The sequence below is a fragment of the Panicum virgatum genome, chromosome 1K, assembly GCF_016808335.1.
Source record: "Panicum virgatum strain AP13 chromosome 1K, P.virgatum_v5, whole genome shotgun sequence".
NCBI lineage: Eukaryota > Viridiplantae > Streptophyta > Magnoliopsida > Poales > Poaceae > Panicum > Panicum virgatum.
In genome coordinates this window covers 16,699,003-16,715,364 of record NC_053136.1, presented here as the reverse complement: position 1 = coordinate 16,715,364, position 16,362 = coordinate 16,699,003, and the positions used below count along the sequence as shown (strand labels likewise).

At 47.5% G+C, this 16,362-nt stretch overlaps 1 long non-coding RNA gene and 1 pseudogene across 1 annotated transcript; both read left to right on the top strand.

Annotated features, from left to right (window-relative positions):
• Nucleotides 1-5,189: 5,189 nt before the first annotated feature.
• On the top strand, nucleotides 5,190-8,090 carry LOC120697521 (annotated as a pseudogene).
• Nucleotides 8,091-10,063: 1,973 nt separating this feature from the next.
• LOC120697587 lies at nucleotides 10,064-12,302 on the top strand. The gene is made up of 2 exons (XR_005684556.1): nucleotides 10,064-10,628; nucleotides 11,098-12,302. It is a non-coding gene; the product is annotated as an uncharacterized LOC120697587 (long non-coding RNA).
• The last annotated feature ends 4,060 nt before the right edge of the window (nucleotides 12,303-16,362 follow it).

Below are 16,362 nucleotides of genomic sequence, written 5' to 3'. Positions count from 1 at the left end.
CTTTGGAAAATCTTTTTCGGCACTTTGATAAACCGTTGCTTCCGCTTAGTGATGTGCCTTGCTCGAGTGAATCACACTTTACATTTGCTTCTGCTTTGCGTCGAGCTTTTCCTAACTATTCTTAGGGTGAGCTCATCACGAGTTGGCTTGTGTCACCTTGGCGGTGAGAAGAGAGACGTGTCGGATTGAATTCGAAATATAAGACTTGTTCTCATCCACTACTACATAAATCTTATAGAGGCGTATGGATGGCAGCGGATCGGGTTCGGGGCGGGTATCCGTGGTTTTCGGGTTTCGGGTTTGGGTTCTGATGTTTGCCCGCGGATTTACGGGTTCGGATATTCGAAAAATTTTGGGTTTGGAGCGGATTCTAAATCTAACCCGTGGAGCTCTATTGGACCTTAGAAACAATTAGCCCAATAAAAATCCACTAGAAACCCTAGATATATATAATAAAAAAATCCCCTTCACCCACCCTCAATCCCTCTTGCCTCTCCCTCACCCCGTCGACTCAGCCGCCATCCCCTCGCGGCTTGTCCAGTGCCTGCCCCGCACCGACCTGCCGGCGGCTTGCGCTCGAGCGGGCGCCCCCTGCCCCGCCCGCTCGCCGGCTAACGCGCGCACCGCCGGCTCGCCGGGGCGCCGTCCGTCCCTCCCCGCCGTCGGCTCGCCGCCCTTCCCGCCCTGCCGCCTGCTCGCGTGGCGCCCCCACGCGCATGCTGGCAGGCACCAGGCGCAGCTTGCCTCGCATGGCGGAGGGCCCGACCCAGAGGCCGCACGCTCCCCGCCCTGCCCTGTTATCCTTGTTGGCCTGTTGCTAGAGCTTAATGGAAAAAAAAATTTGGGTTTTGGGTTATCCGTCGGGTATTCGTGGGTTTTGGTTTTGGTGATGAATTCTGATCCGAATTGGAGTTCGGGGCGGGTTCGGGTTTCAAGTTCGGATTTTGGTTTTGGGTGCCCAGGCACTCCACACGAACGAAACCCGACCCGTTGCCATCCTTACCGAGGCGGGCAAAAAGCATTAACTGAGGAGGTTTTTGCAACCGTGTCGGAGCGAAGTTTGCAGTTAATTGTCTATTTTTCGAGATGGTTTTGCTTCCCACCTCGATTAATAAAAAAATTTAAAAATAAAATAATAATCCCACCGAGTCCATCACGAGCCCATCCGCCGCCGCCACCATGTCTCGCGGCTGATGCCGTGACCCACTGCCACCGCCGGATCCAGCCTCGCTGTGTGCCGCAGCCCCGGGCATCCTCGCGACGCCTTGCGCTTTGCTTGCGGATTTGATTTTCACGATTCGTGCTTGATTTTGACTAATCCTAACCAATGCTTTGAGCTATGAACCAAACTCTTTTATTGGTTCTTTGCCCTTTCCCTCCGTTCTCATTTCTAAGGCGCATGGCGATTTTCTGCTTTTCTGCATATGTAAGGCGCGCCACCTCGAAGCAAGGGAAGATTTGAGGTGCAGTTGAATACAGACGCATGCGGCCATGCAAGCTTTTGTATGAAGCGTTGCATGCGGCCTTGCGCCATCCAAAACTCAGCATTATTCTCCACGATATTAACTTCCGCTGCATTAACTCTACACCTTGGTATCTGCAATACTCCTTAACACGCCTTAGGGCAGTCCCAATGCAGACTCCACTCATAGAGTCTAAACCTCAAAGACTCCATTACAAGAAACTATACTTCCCAATGCAAAGTGTGTTACTTTAGTTTATATGGCCCACTTGTCTCTCACACATTCATTCTTGATTTGCGTGAAGACTTAGAGTCTAAATAAGACTTGGAGTCTTGATTTCTCTCCCTCTCTCTTCCATAAATATACTGCCACATCAGCAAAACATAATAAATAAAAGATTTAGACTCTATGATAGAGTCTGGGTTGGGACTGCCCTTACAAACGAAAACGGAGTATGATAAGTTGTACAAGGATGACGAAACGAAGACGTCACAAAATCTGTGCCACTGGCCCTACCCTGCCCCATGCGGTGGGACTGGGGACTTCGAATCTGAACTTGGACACGCAAAGACAAAGCATAATCACTTACCCTAACGAGGCTACTAGGGGAAAGGGCAGCCTGTGATGCTGGACCTAAGCAAGATGCAGCTCGTACACATATGACATACTCCCTCCTTCCCTGTTTATAAGGCATACACGTATATCAAGATTCAAACCTTGTCATCTTTGACTAATAATTTGACTATTAAATTTTTATTTTTATAATGCAAATTTCATATGATTGGATTCATAATCAAATATATTTTACAATGATTATAAGTTTATAATCAAAAGTGATATAATATATGATAAATAAATGGTCAAAGTGTTGTTTAGAAGACCGTGTCATGTTTCACCATGCCTTATAAACGGGGAAGGAGGGAGTAGTATTTTTGCCCTCTCTTCCATTTGGTTTTGATTACACGACGCCAATCAGAACACCAACATGGACCTGTTTGGAGGAGCTAAAATTAAATGCTAAATTTTAGCATCTATTAGGACTCATATCTTTGCTAAAGTTTTGAAGTCTCAGGCCACTCTATTAGCACTCCTGTTTGGATACACTAGTGCTAAAGTTTAACAATTTCACCTATCAACAATTCAAACAGGCCATATCAACACTTGAATATAAAGCAATTAATTCATGCTGCGATATAGAAAAATTATACATTCAAAAGTAATACATTTTTCTAATTAACGTGATAATTACAGACCTAGTAGCTAAATATAATTGTAAAGATATTTAATTTTTTAGTTAATATAAAATCAAACTTCTTTTAAGCATGGTAATTTAAGAAGAAGACCGGCGTCAACAACTCTTGCTGCTAGCCTCTGAGTGGCTGCATGGAGAATAATTAAATCTCAGGTTGCGGATCGACTTCGTCAGCTACACAGTATGTACACTACTCCATTTTCAAGATCAACAGACAGCAGCACATGCCTTCTCAATCTCAGGCTCGACGTTCTAGTTCTACAGGCTGTTTCTTTACTTGCACCTGCCTGTCTTATGTTCTAACCTGCCGCCCGATCTTGTGGGAGTTGCATTCTGTCTTGCCGGATCAGTTTGATCTCATCGACGTACTCTGTGTGAGTTTAATGAAAAGTCCTGTTAAAAGAAGGGTTGATTTTGCAGCAGCTTTGTTCATCGTATTTCTCACTCAGTCACTCTCTCGTACTCCCTACATAGATGGGTTGCAGTGGTCTCTATTGTCTCCAAATGGTTTAATTTTCTGACTGCACTTTAAGTTGCTGCCTCTCAATATAGCTATGGGCACAATGCAAAAAGTTTGTGATAGGAATCACGTCAGAAATAAATGTTTGGCAATTAGTAAGGCGTTGGAAATAATCATTGCCTTGGATATTTTGTTAAGAATGGATGGAGAAGCAACAATAAAATTTGCTTTTGATTTTCTTTACTTTCATTCGCGGACACATTATTACTTGCGATCAGCTTGTGAGCTAAGAATATTGTAAAAACTTAATTGTGTGTGGTTGCAGAAGCTATCCTTTTCCAGAAAAAATAGCGGTCATCTTTTCAACACATTATTTGGAGGTACTGAGAATATAACCGTGACACGCAAGGCACAGGCATTCTCTCTATTCGCTAACATGTCTACTTAGGGTCTACTTAAGAGCACTCCACTCCACAAAAAGTTTGTCCAAACATCTTAAACCTGATCCACTCCACTCCACCAAATACCAGCTCCAGTCCACCAAAACTTGGAGTTGGTGGAGTTAGAAAAAATTACCCACTGCCACTAGTTACAAAGTCCTCCATACCGGTTCCCTATGAAAAAAATAGAAGTCAATCCTCCGACGCTGTGCCCCCACAGTCTCCTCTTCCATCCCGCATCTTCTTCGCCACCCCCCCTGCCGCCTTGCTCTCCCGCCGCCACTCTTCCCCACCATCGTCGGGCATCCACGTAGGGCACCGGCATCCAGATGGCCGAGCAGGGGCGCCGCGTCGGAAGGCCACTGGGCCGAGCAAGCCACCTGCGTCTTCGCAGCCGAGCTCGCCCTCCTCCGGGCCTCGGTCCCGTGGGAGGCCGTGCTGGCCGAGCTCCGCAACAACGCTAGCGTCGATAAGGCGGCCCGACACAGGCCCTCGGAGGACACACAGGAGAAGGGAGGAAGAACAGGAAAGGTGGAGAGGGAGGTTGAAGCTAACTTAGAAGCGGGCTCGCGTGGAAGTGAGAGGAGTTTAGATGAGGCTAGCTAGGCAGCTGCTTGCACATTGTGCCGGTGGGGCTGAGGGAACTATGCCTCTGAGATCTGTGAAGTGGAGCTCTTCCATACATGCTAGAGTGAAATTACTGGAGTGGAGCCCAAAAATGAAGTGGAGTTTGTGGACGAAAACTATATTTTGTTTGGAGGTTGAGCGCTCCCAAACACACTCTTAGAATATATATATATATATAATCATGGACACCCAAAGGGGTGAGGCTGGAACACAGTAATAAAGCTGCAAGAAAGTACATACATATACCCTACCGACTTTATCTTTTTACTTTTATTTTCTATTTTTCCTTTTTTCCTTTGATAACGTGAGGAATTAATGCTAACACGTTGCATTTAAGACCCTTTGCGTGTCCATGCTGTCTACTAGTATCCAGTTTTCAAATAGCCAAGGCACCAAAATAGAGGTAGCAGGGCGCTGACGAAGCTAGCTATAGCTAGCCTTCTAACTAGAACACCCTACTAATAAGGTGACATGACATTATATTTAGTGCATGCATGCATGTTTTAGTATTAGCTGTGTTTAGATCTGTAAAATAGTGGTAAAAAGAGTTATATCGGACAATATGGCACAATGTAGCACTTTTCGTTTGTTTGTGGTAATTGTTGTCCTATCATGATCTAACTATGTTCAAAAGATTCGTCTCGTCGTGTACATCAAAACTATGCAATTAGTTTTTTTATTTATCTACATTTAATACCCCATACATGAGGTAAAAGATTTGATTTAATAGGTAGAGAGAAATTTTGGAAGTGCACACAACCATTGTGGCTTCCCAAATGTGCCGTAGAAGTCTGTCCCGGGCGGCAGATTCAAATAAGTCAGCAGCCGTCCTTGCAGGGTTGGCCCAAACCAGCAACCATGCATTATCGCTGATTGCCGATCGAGTGCTAAGCAGAGAGAAAACTAATAAAAAAAACACACACACACACAGAGCTAGAGAGAGAGAGATGTTCCATGTTTGGAGGGCCGTGCGGTGGTGGGACGAGTGGCAGCTGCGCATCCTGGTCCTTGGCAGCCTGCCAGCCTGTGCCTCCAGTGGTTCCTCCCGCTGGCCGCCCCCATGCGCAAGTACACCATCCCGCGCTGCCAGCGAGGGTGCATCTGGCTGGCCTACATCAGCAGCGACGCCCTGGCCATCTACGCCCTGGCCACCCTCTTCAACCGCCACGCCCGGGCCAGCGCCACCAGCACGGGCACCAGCTGCGCCGTCGGCCTGGCCAACATCCTCGAGGTCCTCTGGGCCCCCATCCTCCTCATCCACCTCGGCGGCCAGGAGGAGCTGACCGCCTACACCATCGAGGACAACGAGCTGTGGACGCGGCACACCGTCACCCTGGTGTCGCAGGTCGCCGTCGCCCTCTACGCCTTCTACAAGTCCTGGCCGGCCTCCAGCGACTGGAGGCTGCTGGCCTCCGCGGTCCTGCTCTTCGTCCTCGGGATCGCCAGCTTCAGCGAGAAGCCCTGGGCCCTCAACAGGGCCAGCATCAACAGGCTGGCCTCCGTGTCGGCCAAGATCCAGGGGACCAAGAAGCCCTCCGAGTGGGGGGTCTACCTGGACGACCTCGTCTTCTCCGACTGGTACAAATGCTTCACCATGTCGTCGTCGTCGGCGGCGGCGGGCCGCGATCGGCATTGGTACAACTGCTTCAGGGGCCACGTCGACGGCGACCCATCATCCATTGCGGCGCCGCCGGGAGACGGCCGGTCAGCAGCAGAGGTCTTGTCGAAAGTAGACAAGGTGTACATGACTCTTTCGGACCTGTCCCTGCTGGCAGCCGCCGACGACCTCGAGCAGCGGGGGAGGGTTCGGAAGGAGGACGTCCTCCGGTCGCTGGGCACGAGCTTGCGCAGGGAGATGCGGCGCTGGCTGCGCGGCGCCTTCGGGTTCATCTACACCCGGGCCAACGTGGTCGTCCACCCCGCGTACCTGACCTACCACGTGCTGGTGGCGCCGGTCCTGCACGTCGCCGCCCTCGCGCTGTTCGCGACGTGCGACAAGCGCCGGTACAGCCGCGCCGACGTGAAGACGACGTACGTGCTCATGTGCTTCACCGCCGCGCTGGACGTGCTGGCGGTGTTCGTCCGGCAGCTGGTGTACCGGGCCATGTCGGGCTGCCCGGCGCTGTGCGAGACGGTGCCCGGATACAACCTGGTCGACGCCGCCGGGCGCCGGGCGCACCGGGGCGTCGCCTGGCTGCTCAGGTGCGCCGCGCACGCCGGCTGCAGGGAGGAGGATTTCGACTGCAACGCCGGCGAGAAGTACGCGGCGTACGAGACCGTGTCCACGACGGTCATGGGCGATCTGGCCGACGCCATGGGGCGCGACCTTGCCAGCTACAGGTCCTTCCACTACAGGCGCATTATCCCGCGCCCGCCGCCGACGCCGACGCCAGGGGGTGGTAGCAGCATCGGCCGGCCTCCAAGTTGGAATCTGGAGGCCGCCGGCGGCGATGGCGGCAGGGCCACGGAGGGGGAGATACAAACGATGATGGCGAACCCGGGCGCCGCCCTAGAGCCAACAAGCATCACCACCGACGACGGCCATGGCCGGTCAATCAGCCCCACAAGCATGGCCTGGGCGCCCTACCCTGACTACGCCGACACCGACATGGAGAGAGCACACGCGCCTGCTTGGAGCAACTGGGATCTGAGTAGGGAGCTGCAGGAGATGTGCGGCCCCAGGATACGGAGGAGCCTGCGCGGGTCCTTCGACCGGAGCGTTGTCGTCTGGCACATCGCCACCGACCTCTGCTTCCGCACGGACCCAAACAATCCACCGGCCTCTGCATCCTCAGGGTCAGGCGGCCATCCTCAATGGTGTTGCCCTCCATTATTCCAGCAGGCAGGCCAAGGCCGTGCAGGCACCGCAGCACTGGGGGCCTACGACGAGGTCCTGCGCAACCGCATGAGCTGCGCGGCGTCCATTTCCGACTAGATGGCTCACCTGCTCAACTCCCACCCGGAGATGCTGCTGACCGGCAGCAGGCAGCACCTGGTCACCGAAGCCATACGCGAGATGGAACACATCTTGCACCACGAGATGTACAAGGGGGACAGCCACCGCACCGGCCAGCAGCCCAGCACGGAGGTCCTGAACCGGATCATCGAGGTGTACTCGGAGTGGGCGCCGGCGAGCAGGAAGCTGCGCATCAGCCGGAACAGGAACGAGCAGGTCCTTCTCTAGTTTCCTTGCTGCCTCGACGCTGCATGCATGCATGTGTCGCCTGGTCGTTGCTTGTTTAATTTGTTTGCTGTCTTGTGCGAGCGTGAATTCTTCGCTCGCGGCTTAATAAACCTTGGCAAGTCTTAGTGCATCAAGACTGAGAACTAAAGGTAACTGTGCCGAGTATATAAGTTTTATAGGATGAAAGTATCAAATGGTATTAGCCATTACAAACATCATGGAAAAGAGGCCTAAATTAAAGGAAGGAAGATTATTACCTTCACGGACACGACTTTGTCTTTAAATATTCCAACTCCGATCCATTTCCTTTAGAAAAAGGATTATTCCAACTCCACTCCTTTAGAAAAGTAATTATTCGAACCCAATCGCACCAGCCTTTATTTGTTGAGGCAGAGAGTTTTGCAATGAAAAAAAACTCCTTCTCAATCGTTATATCAAGTTAGGCTTTATTTATTATTTTATTTTGTTCCCAGCTAGTCTCATTCCTACACCTGCTGCCCTGCATATATGTAGACTTAAGGGCCGTTTAGTTCCAAAGGCAAAAAATTTTGGATGTCTCGTCGTGTGTTTGACCAGATGTCGGGAGGGTTTTTCGGACACTAATTAATAAACTAATTCCAAAACTCACTTGGAAACCACGAGACGAATCTTTTGAGGCATTTGACCACAGCATTAGCACATGTGGGTACTGTAGCACTTATAGTTAATCATGCACTAATTAGGCTTAAAAGATTCGTCTCGTCGTGTATATCCAAACTGTGTAATTAGTTTTGTTATTTAATTACATTTAGTGCTTCATACATGTGTTTAAAGGGGAGGTGAAAATTTTTGGAAACTAAACGGCCCCTTATATCGCTGGAAGTTTTGGAGGCCTGCGGGAGCCTCTCGCTACTCCCGCCATTCACGTGGTGGCGCGTAGTTGCTACCTGCTGCATTCGTGATACAGGACCGCCACGCAGTATCATATCTATCACCGCGCGTCGGAAGTAGGCCGGACGCATCGGCTGAGGAACGAGAGTACTCTATCCTGCTTGTGATGAGTGAATTGTCAACCGTGCGGTGTGATTGTGCACTTGGTCTTTGGATTGCAGGTACATGGGCGTCGAGTGTCGACGGGGAGCTGTCGTGGAGGTGCTGTGGCCGATGGACCGTGCGGTGGACGGCGGTGAAGGGCAGCCGGGACCGGAGCTCGGACCGGGCGGCAGCTGTGGCGTCCACTCCTGGATCGAGGGCGGAAGCGGCGACGGAAGGCGGGTTTCTTGGTTTGCGCCACAAAACCAAGGAGGCGGACGGCGGTTGAAGACGCCAAGTCGTGGAGGCACGGGCGTCGGTCTCGGGACTGACGGAGGCGACGGGCGTCGACGGCGTCTAGGGCCTCGCTGCGGGCGAGGAGGTGACGGGCGTCGGACGGCGTCTAGGGCTGTCAGAAGGCCGAGGCGGGAACGACATCTAGGGCCACGGCGCGGAGGTGGGAATCTTCCCGCGCGTGAGGTTTTGGCCGTTTTCTCAAAACCGGCCACCTACCCGGGTTTCGCGGACCCTCCAAAACCGCGGACTGGATCTCCATCAAGACGGCGGCATCGCGGAGAAGACTTCGTTTCGAAGAAAGAACCTCGGCCGTCGGATGAGATCGTGTACAAGGGGTGCTGCAGGCCAACCGGTCTGACCGGTCCCTGGCACCGGTCTGACCGGTCCCTGGCACCGGTCTGACCGGTCTAACCAACCGGTCTGACCGGTCCAGCGTACCGGTCTAACCGGTCCCGCGGGTATAAATACCCCTTCACTTGTGTTAGGTTAATAGCGGCTTTTAGAACTTGTCCGTGAATTCTCTGTTTCCCCAGGCCGCCGCCCCTGCGTCTCCCTCCCTCTGTTCCTCTCGTTTGAGTTGATTTTGTATATGGATTGTTGAAACCTTGTAAGGGATTTGATTGGGAAAGGAGGCCCTATCCTCCTCGTGCCCTCTGGGCTTTTGATTCGATTCAATCCCCTGGTTTTGTGTCTTGTGCAATGAATTTTCGATTTCGTTTTTGGCACACTTGATTGAGAGGAGACTACGAGTTCTTTGCTGTGATTCCCCTGCTCCCAACTCTGATCTAAACCCTCTGGAATCACTGGCGTGTTCGAATTCGAGTTCTTGAGTGTTTGAGAAAACCCCAATCCCTTTTGATCTCCCCCATAATTCTCACGTTTCGTTGATGTTTAGGACGAGATCTTTTGGGGATATGTTCACGGGGTAGGGCAAAGCAATCCCCCAAGTTTCATCGATTTTCGTGGTCGTTTGCTCGGGATTCACCGTTTGAATCCAATTTCTCGGGGGTTTTCTGGGTGCTACCGGTCAGACCGGTAGGCACGACCGGTCAGACCGGTCCAGCGCACCGGTCAGACCGGTCCAGGTAGATCAGTTCTGCAGTTTTCCCGATTCGCTTCTGATTTGCTTCGTGGTTTCGCTCGCTCGTTCGAGGCCTTTTGTGTTGGTTTAGCTTTTCCATAGCTATTCCAAACTTTGGACAGAACGCTTGAGGGCTTGGGTGATTTTCGGGATATAGGCCGACGATTTGAATTTCGGAAGAAATTTTGATCGGCTCCCTCTAGTCGCCGGGTTCGGTCCCACATCGGCTCTACGCGTTGCGGCAGAGACCTACGCGTCGTCCTTGACTACAGAAAGAATCCATCCACGGCGCCTGGTTTGCCTCGCCTTGCGAGCGTCGCCCCTGCTCTGCGTCATCGCCTCAGTCCTCGAGCCAACGCTAGCCTCACGCCCGTCCTCCTCCGCCATTTACTGAACACCACGGCGAGGTTCTCCTCCTCCGCCGTGTACTGAGCTCGACCACGGCAAGCTCCTGATACCGCGTCCGTGTCTCCGTCGAGCACACCCTGCTTCCTCTTCTTCCACAGCACCTGACGTGAGAGAGAAAGGGGCCTCTCGATGCAAAGGGCAGGGCCCAAAGTGCGAAGCGCGGTGTGCCGGGATTGATCCATCGAGGACTCTCGAGCTCCACTGCAGCAGCACCGCTTCCGTGTCCTTCAGCCTCCGCCTACAGCAAGCTCCACAAGCACTGGCTTTTGCATCAACCACGCAGGCCCTGCTTATGGTTGTATTTGCAACCATCACTACAGACGGTGTCAAGTCGCTTCCTCCCTCCTGTTCAGCTCTCAATCTCCACGGCGTTTAATTTGCATCCCGCCATCAAAGTAAGGAGAGGTAATAAGGACTGCCTTGATTCATTTTTTTTCTTTTGTTTGTTATACATTTAATTCTTTCATGCTTCTTTTCATACCCGGTGATTGGTGAATATATATATTACATTGAGCTCTGCTCAATTCTGGATCTGCTCTTAGCCACTTACCAAAAAATAGTGTATTCCAAGGTTCAGCCATCCCATTATTCAGGAAAGCAGTGTCATGTTCTTCCAGTACTAATCCTTCAGGGATGTTATGCCTCTGAACTGTGAAAAGATTATATGCTCACTCTCTACCCTCTCTTAAGAAGTTAATTGGTAAAGATTGTTGCACACATGAACTGTCATGTATGTTGAGTTTTTTCTCATCCCATATTATCTCCTTAAGACCTTAAAAAATATAATGTGATACCTAATTCAGCAATTCACAGTATAGTTTCACTTTTAAAGACAATTTCATTTGGCCTACACCAATTTTGTTGTACGGAACAGATACCTTCCAAAGGTTAGTGGGGAGCTCACGAACTCGTTCCTTTTGTCCTCGGATATCCATGGTCCTCAACGCTGGAAATGGACACATATTTGGTGCACAATCCATCCATACGATTCAGAAGGCACAAACTCTAGGTCAGTCAATTATCAGCCAATGTTGATAATAATCCTTTTGGTAATTATACATTGATTGTTCATCTTCGATTGTTGTTAACTTTGCTTCATTAGGTTTTTTACTCCTTTTTGCCATTGTTTAATTTTTGTTGTATTATATGTGTTTAGACCAAATCACTCATGACATTCCATACTGATTTTTGGTACCTGCATATTATGGTTGTTCTTAAGCCCTCAGCAACTGTATATGTGTTCAAAATTATATATGCATGCAGAATGTGTAAGCCTGTAGAAGCATATTTTTTCCCCACCATGCAGCTCACAGGTGGAATGGGTCGCCAGAGCTTGTCAAAAGCCAAGGTGGGCCATCACTGACTGGTATGTCACAGGGTACCACAACAAATTCTTTTGTACCTTGGTGGTGTAATAGTTTTTTTTGTCTAAATTGGTTTTTCTACATGATAGCTCCCTGCAGAAATCTACATGATAACTCCCTGCAGAAATGCGACATGACATGATCAATTGTCTATTCAGTTGAGCAAGTTTACTAGAACTACAATCTTATTTAATTTGTTATGGAAAACTAATATGAAAAGAAAAATCTTTGAGTGGTTAGTGAAATCAGTATTTCCAAATGAGCTACTTATACATAGCTTTGTTTTGTGACACAAATTAAAGTTCATCTCTGTGGTTTGTCAAACAGCAATAAGCAATGCCAAGCAAACAAATACCAAGAACTGCAACCTTCAGTTATAGTACCTTCACTATTACAACACCGTACAGAGTGCAGAAAACTATGGCTGCTCCTATGACGACCATGGAATTGACATCCTCTAATATAGATGTGCATGTGTTTCATTTATGAGATGTATTTTCCTTTTTAAGAAAGGATAGCTGTTGACAATAGTTGGAAGAACATGATGAAGGGACCTCCTAGAGCAGCATGGAGCTGTCATTAAGTGATACCTTATTCATATGTACCTTATGCCATATTTGTGACTTATTGTTGTTTCATTTTGAACTGATACCTTTTCTCATATGTATGAGTGATTTTTGAAAAGGTGAAAGATGCCATTTAAGTTATGCAGGAACTGTACTGAAGTGAGGCTTCAATAGTGTTGTTGTCACAAAGAATGTTGTAATATGTTAAAATCTCTTGATTGAGTGATTGACTACACGACATGCTACATTTTGTGACCGTGCAATGCTGTAGTCACTTATGCTTTGCAAATCCTATGATTCTTTACTTAATTGACATACTTTCTTTAGCCTTTGCCAATCTGAATAACTAGCTATTAATCCATCTTTATTATTAAACTACTATTCGTACCTTCCATACAATTCAGAAGTCCGCCTGTTTTTAAGTATAATTGTTGTATGTTTAAAAGGGGTCAAAAAAGCTATACTTGGATACAATCGTCAAGCACAATGACTACACATTGTGCCTACACTAATGCTAAGAACCCAGGCCAACGCCTTTCCTACCGGCGCAGCGTTAGCGCGCCCATCTTCCTAGTCTATTAACAGTGATTAAAGGGAAGCAAGCCACACTGTAAATAGATGTTGGCGTAAGGAAATCAGACCTGGGAACAAAATAAAATGAATGCCAAACTTGGAATAAGGATTGATGAGTTTTCTTCGTAGCCAAAAACTCTCGTCGTTGACTAAGGGTGGAGTTCGAATCTTTTTTTTTTTGGAGCTTTCTGAACCTGCACGCACGCATTTAAAGTTGACCAATGGTGCTTTTAATCTTACTTTCATTTTACCCAAAAAAAAATCGTACTTTCATTTAGGCCTCTTTCCAGATGCCCACAGATAATAATATGCCATCTGATTTTTTTTTTGATGTAGCAAAAATTCGAATTTGCCCAGCATGTATCATATGTGTATCGATCTTTTAGAAATGTGCTCACGTCCAGCCAGCCAGCCAGCCAACCTTACTTAAAGATATGCTCCGATCGAGCTCGAAGGGTGGGGGGAAAGAATAACAGTAGCGACGATATGATGTTATTTCTTCAATAATTCCCTGCTTAATTATTCTGCTTGTATCGTTAACCAAACGATTAGTCGCCGGTGTCTCTGCGCGCGCGCTGCATGTGTATAGAATACGCAGAATCACACAACGTGCTGCCCATCAGAACGGCGCAAGAGTTGGATGAGAAAAAGAATGGCAACCGGAACAAGGAGCTGGTACGTACGTGCCGCCGCCTTGTTATTAGCTTGCTTCTCGATCGATGCATATGGATATTTCTAATTAAGTTTTTATTGATTTCTTTTCGTCTCTTCGTCTCGAGCAACACAAGACTCTATAGTAGAGTTTGTAATTAACAACGACTAACTCCGTCATCTCTCCGCTCTCTTTGAATGAATTTTAAGCTTGTGTACGGGCTCACGTCCAAGGATTACCCGCAGCCGTCCAGAATCATGAGCAACACGTTCAGAAAGCTCTCCGTGGACACTGGTTCAAAGAAGCCGCCGCGTTCTTCGAGATGGATGTAGACAACTTCCAGGTCGGTATATGTGTACACATACCTATATATACTTATATATGCACACACATACGTATACACTGACAACTTCCAGTAAGGCCAGTCTCAATGGAGTGTTTTTATGGAGGGTTTCATCATATTAAATATTATCAATTTTGTTGACATGACAAGGAGAGAGGAGGATAGAGTTTCATGAGATGTGAGGGGAGTTTCATCACCATAAAACTCATCTGGTACGGTTACCTAGTTCTCAGTCTAGTTAACTGTGTCTATTAAACTCCCGCTGAGACTGCCCTAACAATGAACACATGCATGCAAGATCTGGCATAAAAAATAGCAAGGAGGTGTGTGACAGACCCGCCGAGTTAAAATACTTAATTAAGCATAACCGCTATCATTTGAACACATCAAACGCATTAGCTTAATTAAGTGTAACCTAACAGGCTGTTTCCAATCCACAGGCGGATCGAAACACACCAGAAGTCTCGCACGATGGCGAGCGCAGATGGTAACAGCATGATATAATCTTACAAAAATAGCAAGTAATATTAAGGCTTTTACAAAACAAATTTAAATTTAAAACTTACAAAAGAAAAATAGTAACGGAAGAGAACCTAAGTTGCAGAGCATTTTTACTAGAGAATAAATAAAACAAACTAAATAAGTCGAGAACCACCGAGACGTGAAGACAAGGCGCCACATCGAGTCCACCGATGTGAAACCTAGTTAGCTCCAATACCTGAAACAGGGTAAATAACAAACCCTGAGCAACTAATACTCAGCAAGACTTACCCGACTATTGGGTATACTTAGCCCACATATTTAGACATGCAAGACATTTGGCTGGTGGTTTATTATGCAGAAAAGCGTCTAAAAGTGGATCCTTAATTTCAACATTTTAGCTCAGAGTTTCTTTTAGCCTATCCATCCTCTAATATTTGCATGACAACTAGAGCAAATATGGTAGAGCAATAAATAATAATTCAAAGCAATCAACATCGTATATAATTCATGTTCCATCTTATTACTACGATGCGACAAAGAGATCAAGGCTCTCATGACCGCGAGACACGGCGAATCGATCCGATTTAACCTTACAAGGTGGACCTAAACAACACGGCACCCAAAAGCCCCGTCGGACCCCACGCACCAACCTTTCTCCTCCCTGCCTCGAACGACATGACCGTCCCACCATCATATGGTCAGCCAAGCTCAACGTGAGACCACCAAAAGTAAATACATGCATCCCCTTTTCTCCGCAAGTACTCGACCACCACAGGAGGTGAGTTGAAGTCCTGTACTTTCGTAGCAAGGCAGTACTAGGCTTACCGATTTCGACTACCTTCTACTCCCGGCATGTGGTTAGTACAATTCAATCCCCGATCAGCACTGCCGACAACGGCCGGTCCTTAATCGACACAGATGGGGCTAGACACCAGAAACCCTGTCCTGTGGTCATACCTACATCTCATCATCATTCCCCGTCCGGTCTCAAATTTTTTTCATTTCCTTATTGCATCTCATATCTCATATACTGAATATAAAGATAACTCTATATCTCGCGAGTAATCGAAAATTACTCGACTTCTAAACATCTTATATCTCGCGAGTGACAAGAAATCACTCGACTTCTACCGAGACCTATTAAGCATAGCATTGCTATCGACCTATACATACTTATATAAACTCGAGGGAATCTAGAGATCATGCAACTAGGGTTCCAAACAATTCCTGAAACGTAATGCACAAGTAATAAATATATAATTTAAAATAATAAGTCATGCACTTGGGCTTGTCTGAGAGTAACACTAAATTAGTATTAATTTTAGTAAGGCCTTGGGCCCTTCCGACCATTGAGCCGGGTCTTCATGAATTCCCTCTCAATCCTGCTCCACCGATCCTGAGCTTCACGATCCATGTGTAGTCAATGTTCTCACCACGTGTTCTATACGAATGCATATGAAATGCCAATTAATGCACATGCATATAAGTAATGCGGATATAATTTTACAAACACGAAGCAACTATTGACCCAGTATAAACGCTACGATTCTCAAATAATTACGATTGTCAGCCCTACTACTATCGGTCAGACTAGTATACCATACCGGTCAGACCGGTCCCTACACCAGTCAGACTGGCTGGTCGGACCATGACTAGCAGAGGAGCCATGGCCAGATTTTCAGGATCAATTTATGAATGACAACTTTAGCTAAAGATTCTACGTGTATAGGCATAAAATGTTAATTGACGCTATGCATAACTCTAATTACACCTAGGAAACCGTTGATTGATTAACAAATGTAACTACCAATTATAGAAATACAAACTTAGGAAACAAAGTGGCGAAGCACAGAGTCTAATATACCTAGACACCACCAATCTATTTTATAGAACTTTTATGGAGTTTTATTCACGAGAGAATTATATTAGCCTCAACCTAGCAATAGGGTCTTAACACAAGTTATCTAGATTTGCCATAGGTAAAATAACTCGCTACAGTAAATCATGAGCACATTCTAGTGATGAGCAAAATCTAGTATGATGTATCTACTAGTACAGTGTTCTAATTTCATTTACAAGATTCTTCTCAAATATAAACTATCCATTAACTCATAGATATGATAACACATGGAGAACCAACTAACATATCAAACTATGT